Source organism: Pinus tabuliformis, chromosome 7 (genome assembly GCF_031772625.1).
Source record: "Pinus tabuliformis cultivar Carrire ecotype Pingquan chromosome 7, CPIR1, whole genome shotgun sequence".
Lineage (NCBI taxonomy): Eukaryota > Viridiplantae > Streptophyta > Pinopsida > Pinales > Pinaceae > Pinus > Pinus tabuliformis.
Genome location: NC_142293.1, coordinates 9,033,368 through 9,051,512, shown reverse-complemented (window position 1 = coordinate 9,051,512; position 18,145 = coordinate 9,033,368).

The window sequence follows — 18,145 nt, the reverse complement described above, 5'->3', positions numbered from 1 at the left end:
CTGCTGGTGCTTTAGCTATGATGGCCAGCTTAGGGACCATCTGGCAGGCTTCTTCTAGTACCTGTACCATCTGCCTATTCTTCGACATGACCTCGTTGTGCTGCAAGCTCAACTGCTCCATGTTGATCTTCTACTCACTCAACACCTGCAATACATGGCTCTCCCTAGCCCACAGTTCTACAGTAATCCCATCCTGCAGAAAATGGAGTGTCTCTCGTGGGAGCACAACCATGTTGATTCCTATCCTCTTCAGTGTGTTAACCTTAGACTGGTTAGCCTTATTTTTTGTAACCAGTGCCCCTTCTAGAAGCACTATTATGTTGGTTGTATGAGCGCACAACATTTCCTCAAATGCAGCTATCCCGATTACAAGGTTGGTCAAGAGAGTACCAGCATGAGGAGCGCACACCTACAACTCCTGAATCTATGCTCAGAGGGCCTCGATCACAATCTGATTCTTCGCTGTGAAGTTTTGGAGGGCCACTGTGGTGATGTCACGCACCGTCTCTCCTATATTATGCAGATCACCCTCAGTAAGGGTGATCGGGTCGATCGACAGCTTGGATGCTTTCACCTTCTTGCGTGATCCCATCCGCTCACCTGGGCACTGGCGCTTTAATTGCGTTGACGCTATTTGTGGGTCCGCGCTGCACTCTTGTACCCCTGTTTTTGTCTCCTGCTCTTGCTCCTGCTCAGGCGAAGGTGACTTCTGGCCCTCAAGCACCTTCTCTGCTACCTTTTGTGCTACTGCTACATCCCTTTTCAGCTCTTCTGTTGTCTGCACAATGTCCCGTGCCTCCTACGCTTTTGCTATTGCTGCTTCTTGCCTTCTCTTTTCTTCCAACTGTGCCATGCGTAGTTTAGCCTCCTCATTCTTCTTCTGCGCAACATATTTTTCTAGCACAGAGATGTCTGGGGCACGACATTCCGGTGGCCACGTCTCTAGTACATCGAAAATCACATCATCTATGGCTATGAAGGGTAGCTAGCTCCACTTCTTGGCCGGGTCCTTGCATGCCTTGAGGTATATGTGATGAGAGTCCGATTTAAATTCTACAAAACTTTGCAGGCTATTGTAGACAGTGGGTGATAACCATAGCTTGTGGTTAATCCCCATTCAGATGTTCATCACCATGAACACCTAGAATATCTTATTGTCGTGGATCCGGTTCGTGTCCTTAGTGGCCCATAGCAAAGCATACTTCGTGGCCTCTGGGAGATCCCTTGAAATCATGGGGAACTGGTTGTCATTCGACAATTCCCCCACCACCAGCACTATGGATAGTAGAAGCCATGCATAGTGGAACATTTTTCCTTGTTCCTGTGCCTCACGACAATTTTCCAAGAACTCTTTGCACAAGAATTTAGACCAGTTAAACTAGACCCCTTCTCTGTGAGTAACTCATCTGCGGGACACTTCCGCATGAGCTTACCTGCCATTATCTGGGTTGCAACTTTGACTACTCTGTTGTTGATGCTGGATATTCCGTAGCCTCTTTTCTTCTTCTCCAGATTGTATTTCTTTTTCATGGCCTCTGTGATGGCCAAATCGCTGCTCTTTCCTTCTGAAATGTCTGCAAGGTCCTCTCTTTTACATGGGAGCTGGGTAATGCGATGGATTAAGTGGTCTGTGATGGGGATGGGATCCTCTAGCCACAAACACCCACCATGCACCAGGTAGAGCAGCTGCCTGATGATGAAGATCGTTACTGGGGCGCAGTGGTAATGCGGCACCCATAGCAGGTTTAGCAACCTGACCTTTTCAACTCCGCGTAACCACTTTCGCGGCTCCAATTCTATAAATCCTGCCGCGGTGTTCGACTTGGGCTTCATGAGATGCGTGGTCTCTAGGTGAGGGAATTTCTCGTGGTCAACGAGATCCCAATATTCAAACTTCAAGTTTTGCACCCATCCCAGGTGCATGCCCTCAAAAATGATATCGTCCGGGAGGAGGGGAGTCTGTAGAGATCTCTTTCTCTCGTTGAGGTCCTTGGGCACCTTTCCCTTCCCCTTCCGTGGAGGGACATATGCGGGCACTTGGCTGGAGGGAGCGCAACCTCAGTTTCTACCTCCATGCCCTTGTCCTCATCTTCTTCAATTATGAGGTCTTCAAGTTCTTCTTCCTCCCCATCGATTTCTAGGTTAACTACTTTCCCCTTTTCTTCCATAGTTAATCTGGTTCGCAACGGGTTTCGGGGGGACACACGCACAAAAATTGTTGGTTGTTTTTCTTTCTTTTGTATCGGCATGCGCGGTGATTTAGGGATTTCCACAATAATCCTGGCGCCTTCAGGGGCATCTTCTATGGTCAAGGCCTACGCAGCTTCTTCGACGGTCATCTTGGCGATCTCCCTAGCTTCTTCAAATGCTTCCATCTCACTTTCCCAGAAATCTCTCAACCATTCACTCAGGTGTTCAACCAATCCTCTCCACAGGGCAAACAGGTCCTGGCTGAGAATACGCTGACAACTCAATTCACAAATTACCAAGTGTTGTTTTCTGGGGAAGCCCTTTCTAATTTATAGCACCTTTTGAATTTGAATCCGACTGTTCCCCCCAAATCTGGTCCATTAATGCTCACTTGGTGGCAAGCTTTCCCAAATCTTGCCCATAAATTGCGTCTTAAATGCCTGTCATCCACTCCATTTAGTCTCAAGTCAAGCATCACATCCTGAATAGTGACTATAACGATCACTTTCTAGCCAACCCGCATGGTAGTACATCCCCCCTTACGTGGTCGCGGACCTTGTGACACTTTGCTCCTGCACGCAGCTCCAACATTGCACAGCTCTCGGGCAGAGTAGTTTATAGTTCCCCGCCTCCTTTCAACTACTTGTAGTGTTAAGGCTGTACTTCCAATGGCGAGTCAGGTGGCTGCGCCACCTGTATAGGTTTTCAACTGGTCATCCATCACTTTTCTTGGAAAACATCCACCTTCGATTGTTATTGGTTGCGTCGCGCACTTTATCATCTACAGTGCGCCACCATAAGTGATCCCTTTAGTACTATGCGGTCCAATCCAAGGCATCAGGATGATCAAATCTCAGTGGTAGTCCAAATTCGTCAACGTAATCATGTGCACCCTATTTTATCACCCTAGTTTTCTTATCAAGAAAATCCTTCTTTATTTCGTCCTCCAGCTTCTTAACTTCCGCTTCCACTAGAGCGCTTTTCTCCCTTAATCACACCCTTTCTTTCATAAGTTCTTGGAGCCTAAGATCACCCTATCAAATTTCTTCCTCAAGTCCCAAGTGTTTTTCTTTGTTCAGGATCATGATCCCTTCTTCCCAGGCTCTCGAGCCGTCATATCTATCGGCACTGCGATGCACAGACTAAGCATTTTATACTCTATGGGGATTACAATGTTCACTCCATAATCCAGCCTTAGAGGCATTTGATCCGTCAGTTTCTTGCACGTTGTCCTATAATCCCACAGAACTGCTGGTATGCACAGGTCCCAATCAGTCTGTTGAGCATCATGAATATCATATAGGTCGGAGTCCTCGCCCTCCTGTACCCTATAATCCAGTAAGCATAGTTATACATGATGATAATTAAAGAACCACACCATAAATGTAACCATAGATAAATAAATAACAATAATCATGAAAAACCGAAATCAACTTTGGACCCTTGGATAGTCCTATCCTGTGCTATGGCAGTGTCAAAGCAAGTGGATTTGCAGGGTCTTCTCAATCCTCAAGCTGTTGATGATTCAGAGTTAAATTCTAAAATTACAGATCATGACATCATACAATATCAAAAACTTCATTCCTAAAGGGTTACTTCCTTTAGAGAAATTATTCGATTATAATGACGCCCCTCGAAATCCTCCATCCTTTTCTCTAAAAGATGACATTGAAGAAATCAATATTGGAACCCATGAACAGTTGTATAACATAAAAATCTCTACATCTTTAGCCCTAGACATTAAAGATGAATATATTAAGTTACTTAGAAAGTACAAAGATGTGTTTGCTTGGTCTTATGTTGATCTTAAAACTTATGACACATCCCTCATTAAATATAAGATCCCATTAAAGACTGAAGCTAAATCCTACTAGAAAAAACTTAGAAGAATTAATCCAGTTCTTCTACCAGCTATTGAGAAAGAACTTAAGAAAATGTTAGATGCACAAATTATTCTTCCACTAAGATATTCTAATTGGATTGCCAACCTAGTGCCTGTCAGGAAAAAGAATGGTGAAATCAGGCTCTGTGTTGATTTTAGAAACTTAAATAAAGCATCATTAAAGTATAACTATCCATTATCTAAGATGGATCAGTTACTTCAACAAGTTTCTGGAGCTAACAAACTTTCTATGTTAGATGGTTTCTCTGGTTATAATTAGATTATGGTTGAAAAAGAGGATAGGGAAAACACTGCCTTTACAACACCTTGGGGTACTTTCATGTATGCAAGGATGCCTTTTGGCTTGAGAAATTGTTGGGAGTGGGATACCCCAAGGGTAGTTTTGGGGCTAACAACCCATGTTTGAGTTAAATTTTGTAATAAAATGGTAAAGTCTCCACATTTTGTGGTTGCAGAGAGAGAAGGTGTTATGTGTCATAAAGGGTAGTCCGCCCTTAGTTTTGTAAAGTAAAGTCGGTTGTAAGAGTTCGACCCATGGTCCGCAGACCATGAGATTGTGTAAAAGGAGATAAGCTCTAAGTATTTTTAGAGACATACCAGGTAAGAGAGTCGTAGCTCTGAAGTAATAAGTCTAAGTCTTGGGTTGTAGCATAGGTAGAGGCTCTATAGCTAAGTGCGTAGAGGCCTAGGGTAGAAGTCCGTAGCTAAGTGCGCAGACCCCTGCAGCTATGTGTGCAAGGTGGATAGAGTTTTTAAACACTTGGAAGATATTAATAAAGAAAGATATTCTACAATTCCTGTTTCTTTATTCTGTTATTGCATCTTGATATGTTATGTATGAATTTCCTTTATTATGTTTATGTGATGTGCGAATGAATGCAATTACGTTGATTAATTGAACGCAATTACGATTATTTGTTTACGTGGTGTTAACTATAATTATTTGATAAGATAAGCGAGTCCATTAGAGTAATTGGGGAATTTTCATGGCACACTACCATAATAGCGTGAAAGTACCTGAGCAGTAGGCTAGGGCTGTGCGAAGGTCGATCATACCCTTTCATGGAGGTATTAAAGGACAGAATAAAGGGCTCGTCTTGCAAGACCTAGAGTGAAGTGACCTACATGAAGGCAGGGATAGAGGCAATCAAACGACATCACAACCATCTCAAGGTGTGGAAAATTGGTTCTAACATCCCCCCATACTACTTCAGGTGAGATTTTGGTTCGTGCTCCATGGGCTGATGCCAAAAGGGCTAGTAGTGTAGGGATTTGTTTGGCTAATTAATGTTGAACCTTGGTCAGACCCCCTCAAGCAAACAAATGGTTTCGTTGCCAGGACCAGAATCTGCATAAGATATGTGTGATGTCGTATCACTAGAATCCAACTAGGAAGGAGATCAAAGATTGGATGGATAGGAAGATCCATGAATTTGCGGCATAGGAGAACAGAAACTAACAACTGACAAAGGAACAATGGTTGGACAGATATACATAGAAATCCATGAAATCTTTTTCTTCTCCTTTTCGATTTAGCTATATGAGTGGATTGTGAAGCTAATAGAGAACCAAGGAAGGTGGAAACTCGACGGTCCTATTGTTTGGACCTTGGAGCTAATACAAAAATTGGAAGCATTTGAGGAGAAGATCGCCCGCATTGTCGATCATTGGCTCTATCGTGTCATAGGAGGATTTGTGACTGAATTCATGATCGACACCTCAGTTAGCTACAACGAGGAAGAGCGATGCTTTTTCAAAGGACCGCTAGGTAAGTACGTAAAATCTTTGAATACCTGGATTAAAATGCTATTGTGCGAAAAATGGGTTATGCAGCTACCTTTATGTTGGGAACTACACGAAGCAGAAAAACTTATAGGAATGAAGAAAAAAAGGGACCAGAGTATAGTCCATTGATTTCACCTCCACGAGGTGACGAGGAAGAGATAGTGAAGGTTTCTCCGCGAAGTGCTATTTAGTTAATAAGACAAGGATTCCCACGAATACCACCTCCACCCACACCACCTCTGACCTCACCACCATCACCTCCAACTTCACTCGTACCACCTCCACCTCCACCACAGTTCAGTATGGAAAATACAGTGAAGTTGTCTTTGTTCAAAGGCTTGGGAAATGACGACCCAGACTGATTCTAGTTTGTTGTGAGGGCTGTATGGGAAGCTTAAGGTGTTAAAGATGATCATATAAAGAAGGAAACACTGGTTAGTGCTCTCCAAGATCGCGCACTAACCTGGCATATTAAGTACTCTAATGATAACCCGAATGCTGGAGCGGAAAACATCTAGACAAAACTAAATAGAGAATCCAGTAGGCCTAAATCTAAGGAGCAGTCGATTGTGGGATTCAAAGAAATCGTGATGCAACTAGGTGAGACACCTTGGGAACTAGGTTAGAGGTTAAAATGTACAATCCGTGAAGCCAACATGAACCTAACGGACGGACATCATCATGAGTGTTTTGTTGCTTCGCTCCTGCTGCACTTAAGGATTGCGCTGTCATAGTAGAAGATAACCACTCAGGCGAAGGCCTTGGAGATTTCCACGAGACTACATGAAACTATGATGCAAGATCCAATTTTAGGAGTTCAGCAGATCCATGCGTAGTTGAAGAATCTGTGCCTTGAGATGCAAAGTCTGAAGCAGGACATGACGATTCAACCAGAGTTGCGCGAGGAGGTATGGTGCTTGAAATGCAAGAACCAGGGACATGACAAGGACCATTGCCTAGTCTTTGCGAATTATATTGCAGGAGGAGGACCAATGCCTTTAAGCCCAGAAGCTCAAGCAGGACCTAGCACAGGGCCTGCATTATGGTGCACTATTTGTCAGGTAGTAGGTAAACATGCCACGTATAACTGTCATTTGCTGCAGAAGTTTGTACAAACACTGCAACAACCGTTCTGCAAATTTTTTAGGTCGATAGGGCATGATGAGCGTACTTGCAAGAGCTATGAATTGATGATGGATAGAACTCCTGCCTATAGGGTTTAGGCTAAAATGCATCCCCCTGACCAGAGCGCAGGTATGGCACGGACAGGATTTCAGGTGCGTGGATTAGATCGAGGTGGAGGAGGACATGGCAGAGGTTGAGGAGAGTTGATTTGCTATAATTACGAAGGACCATGACACTATGCCTGTGATTGCACTAATCCAACGCGTCCATCGTGCAAGTATTGCACGTTGTTTGATCATGAAATGGAAGACTGTCTTACGCTGATAGCTGGGATACATGACAAAGGGGCACTACCACCTCCGCCAACTTAGAACCTGCAGATGATGAGGTATGAGCCGTGCAATGAGAATCCAAACAGGGGAAACATCCAGAAGATAGTACATGGGTGCGCAAAGCTCTAGCGAAGGAGGCTGAGTTCAATTTGGAGCGTGCACGTAAAACCTTCATGGAAGCTAGGAAGAGCTTCGCTGAGGCCTCCACCTCAGGAAGAAAGGATAGGCTGAACAAGAGATGGACCCCTTTATGCTCACAACTTTCCTGGAGACTTGTATGAAGTTACTACGTGATAGTAAGGTTGTGAAAGGGTTACAAGAGCTCATCAATAGATGCGCTAGAACTACGCTAGGTGAGCTGTGCGTAGTATGAAATATTGGCAAGCATAAAAAAATAACAGGATGGGAGATGAGACTAACCACGCAGATAGGAGAGTACAAAATGGATCAAGTTATTTTGGACCTGGGGTTAGATGCGAACGTCTTACCGAAGCAGACTTGGGAATGAATGGGGGGACTCGCGCTGCAATGGTCTACAATTCAGCTAAGGATGGCCAATCAACAGAAGATCATCCCCATGGGGCAGCTGCCGGAGGTGACTGTGGATATTGAGGGAGCGAGTGCACTGGCTGATTTTGAAGTAATAGAGATAGTGGATGAAAACAATTCCTATCTTGCACTCCTAGGAATTGACTGGGCATCTGATATGAATAGGGTAATTAATCTAAAGAAGAAAAAGATTATCTTTGAGAAGAAATCATTACACATAATAGTACCTCTAGATCCTACTGAGGGATCATGCTATACGGAACCAGTCTGCGATTATGAGAATGATGATGATTTGGACTATATCTATAAGATAATAACATGAGACCAAGATTGGGTGAATCCCACCGTGGATGGATGAATTACATGGGATCACGAAAGTTCCTGCACCTTAGACTCTGATGAAGAGTTAGAGCGCTGGCAGAACCAGTTACATGAAGTGACTACGCTGAACTGCAACATGATGACCTGATCGTTGGCTATGTGTCCTCAAAGGTAATATATTGCCTACTTATAATGGTTTGAATGACGTAGATATCTTTTTGGATGCATTTGAAAGGGAGGTACTAGAAAGGAAACACTTCCAGGCATTAGACTAGGCACTGCACAGTATGCCCGCAAGATGGTGGGGTATGCATAAGGGAAGCTTTGATGATTGGTGCGAATGTAGGAGGATGATAAGAACATGATTCGGGAAGCCTAAGATGTGAATGATAGACAAGTATGATGGGCAGGATGATCCATGTGTGCATTTGTCCAAATGGACCTAGGCTTATGGAGAAAAGACCCAACCTAAATGGGTGCACTTGTTCTGTCACACCTTGGATGTTGTTCCAATGAATTGGTATGTAGAAACAAAGCTCTACCATGGGACAGGTGAATGGGATATCCTGCGTGAGGGATTCATGATGACATTTAGTTTTGAGAACGAGTTTGACAGTATTGATGAAGCACTACGGGAGGTAGGAAAGTAGGCAAAAAAATAGATAGGTTGCACAGAGCGGGGCTCTGAAAAAGGCGTGAGGTCGCCTTCACCTGAGATTGAAGAGGAAGACACATAACAGCATGATGTGGACCCTCAGGAGACGTCTTCCCACACTAAGCACCCAAGCGAGCTAGAGAAGGGAGGGTCTAGAAAGAAATCCAAGGCGACCAAGACCTAGCTAGACCCTATCACATTGATGGAGGGAGAATTACATGATATCTATCACACAGTCGAAGATGTCACCATGGAGGCCCTACAACAATTTGAACAACAGCAACAGATCATCCTAGGGGTCATCCAGACCGGGTTGTAGGAGTTGCAAACCCGTGCTTCGCAAGCTGGCATAGTGTCTACTAGCTTGGCTATCATCACTTCAGAGGCTACCGATATGCTGCGCACGAAGGATTCTAGTGTGATAGTGTTGTCGAACAGAGAACTGACCACGGACAATGAGGCTGATAGGCCCACTTTCAATGCCTTGAAGGGAGTTGGGCTGAACCTGGCATCACTTCTGTGTGAAGCATTCCACCTCTTGCAGGATGGACTAATTGCAGAACTGAGGGCCCGAGAGCACCATGCCCTCCAGGTGATCAGTGAACAATGGATCAACAACGAACAGATGGCCCTAGAAAGAAATGTTGCCATCGCCACTGAGACTTAGGCAACCAATCAGAGCAAGAATATTATGCAGGTCATTGAGGAGGCATGCATAATGGTCTCAGAGTTGGCCATTCCAGAGGAAGAGCTAGTCAAGGTTCGTATCCACAGGTTGGTAACAGGGGTGCGGAACACTCGGACTCAGATGGAACGGGCTCAGTTGGAGTTGAACATTCAGATTACAGAGCTATAGTTGAGGGCCCAGCCTTCAACACCACTGGAAGTAAAGGAACAACGGGAAACCGCTGTACAGAGGCAGTAGCGGCGGTGGAAAGTGCAGTAGAAAACTGCACGGAGTTGTTTGAGCAGTCATTTGAGGTCTTGACTAGCTTGCAGGAGGACCCAAATATACAGAGGATGGAGATGGAAGCGTGTGAGCTACAAGAATGCTATGATTAATTCATGGGCACAATGCAAATTGTCATGTTGACACAGAGGCTAGCTAAGCTGTAGGAGGCCAAGTAGCTGAAGGAACAGGTGGACGCAGCGCTGCACAAGGAAGCAATGCTGAAGGTGTGACTTAAGCCCTGGCCAGAGGAAGCTTACACAGTCACAGGAAATATTGAAGGAAAGCTTGCAACTCTACAAGAAACGCAACAAAAGCTTCTGGCTGACAACACAGGAGCAGTGACCGAGAAGACAGTGGAAGATGTGAAGCAGGCAGCAACTTAGTGCACAACCAAGGTAGTGGTCATCCGGGTTGAGTTGTATGGGCTTCACGCAAAGATCTCTATGATTACCGAGTGACTCGAGGGTGAGTCACGATGTTTGTGTTGGGGGCTTGTTGAGAGCGGGAACCCCTAAGGGCAATTTTGGGGCTAAAAGCCCATGTTTGAGTTAAATTTTGTAATAAAATGGTAAAGTCTCTGCATTTTTATGGTTGCAGAGTGCAAAGATGTTATGCATCATAAAGGGTAGTCCAGCCTTAGTTTTGTAAAGTAAAGTCAACTGTAAGAGTTCTATCCATGGTCCACGGACCATGGGATTGTATAAAAAGAACTAAGCTCTAAGTAGTTTTAGAGACATACAAGGTAAGAGACTCGTAGCTCTGAAGTAAGAAGTCTAAGTGTTGGGTTGTAGCATAGGTAGAGGTTTTGCAGTTGAGTGCATAGAGGCCTAGGGTAGAAATTTGCAGCTAAGTGTGCGAACCCCTACAACTGTGTGCGTAGGGTGGACAGAGTTTGTAAACACTTGGAAGATATTAATAAAGAAAGATATTCTGCAATTCCCATCTCTTTTTTCTGTTATTTCATCTTGATATGTTATGGATGAATTTCCTTTATTATGTTTATGTGATGTGCAAATGAATTCAATTACGTTGAATAATTGAACGAAATTACGATTATCTGTTTACAAGGTGTTAACTATAATTATTTGATAAGATAAGTAAGTCCCTTAGATTAATTGAGGAATCTGCATGGCACGCTGCCATACCAGTGCGAAAGTACCTGAGCAGCAGGCTAGGGCTGCGCGAAGGTCGATCATACCCTTTCCCTGAGGTATTAAAGGAAAAAATAAAGGGCTTGCCTTATAAGCCCTAGAGCGAAGCGACCTGCGTGAAGGCAGGGATAGAGGGAATCAAACAACATCACAACCATATCAGGGTGCAGAAACTTGGTTCTAGCATCCCCCCATACTGCTTCGTGTGAGACTTCGGTCCGCTCTGCAGGATGATGCCGAAAGGGCTAGTAGCGTAGGGATTTGTTTGGATAGTTAACGTTGAACCTGAGTTAGGCCCCCTCAAGCCAACAAAAATGTAGGAGCTACATTCGAGAGAGCTATGGATATAGCTTTTGTAGGCCAGGTAAACAAATTTCTTGTTATTTATCTTAATGACCTTACAATTTATACTAATTCTGATAAAAAACATTTAAAACACTTGATGAAGGTTTTCAAAAGACGCAGGAAATTTGGAATATCACTGAATCCAAAGAAGTCTCTTTTTTCTATCACTAAAGGTAAATTGCTTGGCCATATAATTTCAAAAGATGGAGTAGTTATTGATCCAAATAGAGTATCAAACATCCAGACATTATCATTACCAAGAAATAAAAAGGAAGTTCAACCTTTTCTTGGTAAAATCAACTTTTTAAGAAGGTTCATACCAAATTATGCTGAAATTGTCAAAGATATAACTAATATGCTTAAAAAGGGTCATGAAGTTAAATGGAATGTCTCTTCCAGACGTGTTTGATCAAATCAAGAAATCCATCTCTGAAGCTCCAACCTTGGCCATTCCTAATTATACCAAAACCATTCAGTATCTTTGCCTTTGCCTCTGAAACAACCCTTTCTATTGTTTTATTGCAAAAGAATGAAGATTCCCATGACCAACCTATAACCTTTTTTAGAAAATTCATGAGGGATGTTGAGCTCAAATATGATATAATTGAAAAGCAGGCTTATGCCCTAGTCCAATCCTTGATCTTTTAGGATGTATGTTTTACATTCAACCATTATAGCCTATGTCCCTAACAGTGTTTTTAAAACTGTTCTCACTTACTGATGAGAGGAGAGGTAGATGGATCACTCAAATTTTGGAGTATGATCTAACTATAAAAACCACAAAGCTAGTAAAGAGTCAAGGATTAGCTAAGCTTCTTGCTTTATCCAACTGTAAAGTGTTAGGCATCAACTCTGTTTTGGAAATACCAGGGGCGAATCCACAAGAACCTTACCAAAAACCAACTGAGAAGAATCCACATGAACCTTCTGTCTATACAGAAGGGGAGAATTCACAAGAACCTTCCCAACATCCTAAAGAGGATAATCCACAAGAACCTTTACCTTCAGATCAGACCATTTACGTACATATTGATGAGAAATATCTTTTATCAATTTGGTATCAAGATATTGTAAATTTCTTGATTCATTTTGAGTGTCCTACATCATTCTCCAAAAGTCAATATAAAACTCTCAAATTGAAAGTAGTCATGTACTGTATCATAAATGCAAATCTATATTGGAAGGACCCACTCAATATCTTGTTATTATGTTTAACAAAATCAGAGACTGAAGGGATCATTGATCAGTTTCATACGGGATTTTGTGGAGTACATTATGCTTGGAGAGAAACAACATATAAAATATTAAGGGTAGGATTTTATTGGCCAACATTTTTTCTTGCAAGTAGGAGAAGAGGTCAGAAGTTGCGTCCCCTATTAGACGTTTGCTAGTAAGAAAAAACTAGCAACTCTCCCAGTGATCCCAACAATAGTTTCAACACCTTTTCACCAATGGGGATTATATTTTATTGGAAAGATTCATCCTACTTCAAGTAATCAGCATAGATGGATCCTCACTGTAAAAAACTACTTTACTAAATTGGTCGAAGCAATTCCAGTAAGAAATGCTACTGATTTAGTAGTAATCAAATTCATTGAAGAGAACATCTGATCTAGGTTTGGTTGCCTGACCTAGATAGTTACTAATAATGCCACAACATTTTCCAATGTTAAAATGATTGAATTTTGCCAGAAATATCAGATTCTGCTACATCATTCAACATCGTACTATCATCAAGGTAATGGTCTTGCAAAATCATCCAATAAAAGTCTGGTAAAGGTTATCAGAAAAACTTTAGCAGATTATAAAAAGAGCTGGGACACTCATCTAATTTATGCAATCTAGGAATATAGGATTACTCCAAAGAGATTGACCCTTTCAGTTAGTTTATGGGAAAGATGCAATTTTCCCTACCAACTTGGCCTTCCCTGTTTTAAAGTTTCTGTAGGATTCAACTAATGAACCTGATGATTTTTCAAGGAGGATAAATCAAATCATTGAACTGAATGAGAATAGAGATGAAGTTCAATACAAATTGAAAAAGTGTCAGAATAAGATGAAGAAACTATTTGATATAATAGCAAGAGAAAGGGATTTCAAAGAGGGTGATCTAGTTCTAAGATGGGATTCCAGAAGAGAAGACAAAGGAAAACATGGAAAGTTTGACAACCTATGGTTTGGACCTCTAGCTATTTTTGAAGTGAAAGGAAACAACAATTTTGTGTTACAAAATTTAGAGCTTCAATATTCCACATATCGTGTTAATAGAAGATTTCTCAAGCATTACATTCAGTACTGAGAAGTTGAAGTAGATTTCAGTACTACCATTGTAAAAGGTAAGGTTTATTTTACTTTTTCAACTATCAGTGTGATTTTTCATAGTGTTGGCTTATTGGGGCCTGACCCAGGTTCAGAGTTAATTTAACCACACAAATCCCGGTACTACTGGCCCTTTCACCAACAGTCCACAGAGCGTGGACTGAGGTCTCACCCAAAGTAGTATGGAAGGGTGATAGAACTAGGTCTCCGCACCCTGGAGATGTCTGATGAGTTCAAGTGGTCCGCGGTTTGACCCTGCACGCAAGTTGCTTCGCGCACCTTCCTATATTTTGCAACCTGATATATTACCTCCACACATCCCTACCGAGGGGCTGAACATCACGCTCTGCATTGTTACCCAATACCTCAATGGTATTCCATTGTTAGTTAATTAAATTTTCCTACTTGATTGATTTAAGTATACTTAACAATATAAACCATTCATACAGGTGTACGCAGTAAATAAAAAGTATATTTGCAAATCAAATCAAACATGCATTAACCCAAGAACAAATACACAAAATTATGATAAAACCTCTCTTTATTAATTCCTTCCTTGGTTACAGACTTGACTCCACCATGCACACTCCGTTGCAGGGGTCTGTGCACTCAGCGGGATCTACTAAGCATTTGCGCACTCAGCTGCAGAGCCTTCTCCTACTCTATGACCCAAAGACACACTTTACACTTGCTTCGTTAGCCTCTCTTCCTATTTCTCTACTTCCCCCCTTTATACTTAGAGCCTCGCTCTATTTATATAATCCCATGGTCCGCGGACCATGGGTAGGTCTATCCAGCCGACATTTCATTACAAAACTAGGGTGGACAACCCTGTGACTCTATCATACTTTTCACGTTTCGCGCCTGCAATTCGCAGAGCTTTACAACAAGATTGGGTCAAAACTTGGGCTTTGAGCCCCAAAACATGCCTTGGGGAGGATTCCATGCCCAACATATAGCTAAGACTCCATAGCCTGAGGAGAAGGCACATGGATCTGTAGGTTCTTTGCATTCTACAGGAGTAAGCAGTCCCTAGTTGAAGTTGATGTTGTAGCATTTTTTGATTTTGGTAAGTTAGCAAAAAATGAAAATATATTTTAAGAAAATGTTAATTTAGGATATGGTCAAAAATAATAAACAAATAAAATTTTAGGACTATTTTGATGAATAAGTCCTTATCAAATAAAATGTTAGAATATATGCCCTAAAAAAGGAAGGCAAAAAATAAAATGTTAGGCTAGAAATAAAAGAAAAAATAATAAATTTTGAAAGTGTTGCACATCCAAATGCCACTACTCTTAATAAATTTAATTTTTGCAAATAAAGTTGTGTGAAGATTGTTTGAATGCCAAACTAGTTCATACAATCCAATCGTAAAGTTTAATCATGATTGGATTAGATTTAAATTGTTTGTTAATAGTTAGCAAATAAAATTGGCTCAACATTTAATCTAAGCCAATGGAAGCAATAAGGGATAGAAGTGGATTAATCATTAAAAGGAAAATGTTGAGTTGCTATTCTAAGTGCACTTAGGTGACTAAGATTGCAAAAAATGTTAGGAGAGTTAAGGGTAGGTAGAGAAATGAAATAAAATTGGAGCATGATAGGATTTTTATCCTAAGCTTAAAACATTGGATATATGTGCATGTGACCAATGGTTTTAATTAACCATAATTTTCTAAATCCCAATGTTATTCACCAGCTTTATCCATTAATTCCCTTCAGACCACACACTTGTCACATCCATTATATTTATTTCGACCCCAACATCACCTTTCGCCTCACTTCATTAAACCCCTTCCATTTTTGTTTCATCCCTCGCATCTCCCTTTGATATGACGACCAACATTTCTCCTCGGCCCTCCCTTGCCATTCAAATGTTATCAACGGGGCCGGGGGTCTGAAGTCAACAGTTTTAAAAATTTCCCTTCGAAACTTCTACCTTCCGCTCCTAGTTATTCAAGACTTAAAATCCCAAACCATTTATTGCCTAAAGTCACTCTCGAACACGGTTTTCAACCTCCTCCATCACCGCCGCTTCCACGTCATCATCTATGACAACACCCCGTCACTTCCTCTGTCCCATCATCCTACATGGACCAATCTTCTGCCTATCTACCCGTTATCCATTTAATTCGCCACACTTGCAAATCAATATTCCATCAATCTGTTTCTCAGTCCCGTTGGAGAGTTAATACGAATTTAGCCATTGATTAATAGACCCACTCCATTTAATGCCTTATAAACCCTGTTCTTTCATACAAATCATTACACAGTTCATTCCCGTAAATTAATTACTCACTGGATACTTGCAGCTTACAGACAAAATGACAAGCTCACTAATCAAGCCAATTTTTTGTCCTGTTGCAAGCAAAGCCAACATCTAGGTTCACTAAATCTTTTTCAATTACACTGTTTTTTTGTTATCACTGTGTTTCAGCTAAATCGTTCCCATTTCTATCACTTCTAGTTTGTAATCCAATCAAAAAAATGCCTCCTAAGGGAAAGGAAGTTGCAAAAACCCAAAATCCTCTCATTCCTCCTTAAGTTGATTTCCATAATCTTCCCTTGGTTGACAAAGATTGTAAAATCCATGAGTCCTTGTATGAATTTGACTTGTTTGAGATCAATTGATGGATGGAGGACAAATTCGTCGATAAAACTTACGAAATTGGACTTTGGGATTCCCATCTTCCTCATTACATCTTCCCTCAGATCCATAGAGCACCTGAATTTGTCAGAAAATGCCATGCAGCTTATGACCCCAGTCAAAGAGCTATTATCTCACCTATAAGAGAAATATTGTGCTCCATCAATTCCCAGCCCATTGATCAGATGTTGCGAGCCCCAACTATTGTACCAACCCATCCTTTTTCTCATGAAAGCATAATAAAATCCTATCAGAAGTTGGATTTCACTAAAAGAGTTCAAACCCTAGAACTTTTCCTAGCTGTAGATAACCCTTTGCCTAAAAGAAACCCTTCCTATGATTCATCTATATTCCCATACAGAACCAAGCAAATTACCACCATTTCCTCTTATCTCCTTAGTTACTATTCTAATCAATATGTAGATGGAGCCATCATTGGTTTCTTATCTATCTTTTTTTCTGGTTCCAAACCCACTGTTCTTTTTAACTTTAGTCAATTTCTAGCTGAGTCCATTCATGAACAATTTGTCTAGTTCAATACTAAAGAAGTATTCAAGTATGCTTCAGTACTTGTATATCTTTTTATCTATTTTCAGGGAGACAAGTTTCCATTCACTTTGTTAGATGAAGAAGGGAACCAACAATCATTTATCTTTTGGACTTCTATGGAAATGAAGGAGAAAGTATAATTTTCATATAAACAGTTCATAGAATTGTTTGTTCATCCAACCATTAATCTTCTGAGCAGTACTCTAGAACCAAGGATTAATGATGAAATTGTAAAAGTCTTGCAGCTAGTTGATCAAGCCACAACTGGAGATTGGTATCTTTACCAAAATTATACAGAGATCGGAGTCTTTGGCTGTGAGCTTCCACCTTACAAGCTGCCTAAGTAACTCCCTATGAGAATTTTTGCATTAGAATATATTAGGCAAAGGCTCAATGCAGATGAAGTGAATTTTGTGGCTTCAAAGAAGAAATCATAGTTTAAGCTAAAAGCTCAGGTTGGTCCATTAATCTGTAGCACTAGAGCAATAGGAGAAGAAGCAAATAGGTTATTGAAACAGATGAATTTTGGCCTCAGCTTTACTTGGTCTTGTGACCTAATGGGAGTGATTTCAAAACTTAGAGTTGATCAGAAAATGATCCAAGACCTTAACCAGGGTAAAGACCAAAGGTCAAGTACAAGGTTAAGAAAAAGGTTAAATATTTTCCTTATGCGCTAAAAACATTTGTTAAAGCATAAAACCTTTGTTAAAGTGCTAAACCTTTATAAAGTGCCTTTTCACTTAAATCCGAATAAAGCACATATGTAGTATTGGCCAAGTAGTAAATGGTATATCGTGCGGGTGAAAGGATGGAAGCAGTAATAAGCCAAGAGCACACAATTCCATTCAACAGGAGACATGTAGCAGACCAAAACTGCTCTTATCATGCACCCTCGGTCAGATATCGTTCATCTAGGAAATCTGCCCAAAATCGAGCGATGTCCGTTGGATTGAGCGGGGTCACATCAATGACGGAGATTGTCCGGGCAGGTTGGCCAGTGGACGATGTGACAACTGTTGGATGGCGGGATATATCAATGGTTCAGGATGAACCCGACTGCAAAATATCTATGACTGAATGTCACTAACTGTCGAGGCTATATCGCACATATGTGCGCCCAAAAGCTACGTAATGTAAATGGATACCTCTGACAGTCAGCCTGGCAAAGTGGCTAAAGTTTAGCAGATTTCACTAAGTTTAGTCGGAGTTAGGTGTAGTCGCTAATTTTGGTTGAGATACCAAATAAAAGAAAATTGTAGAGTAGTTTTATGGGAGATTCCAAAGAGTTTTCTAGAGAGATAGAGGCAGAGCCCGAGAGT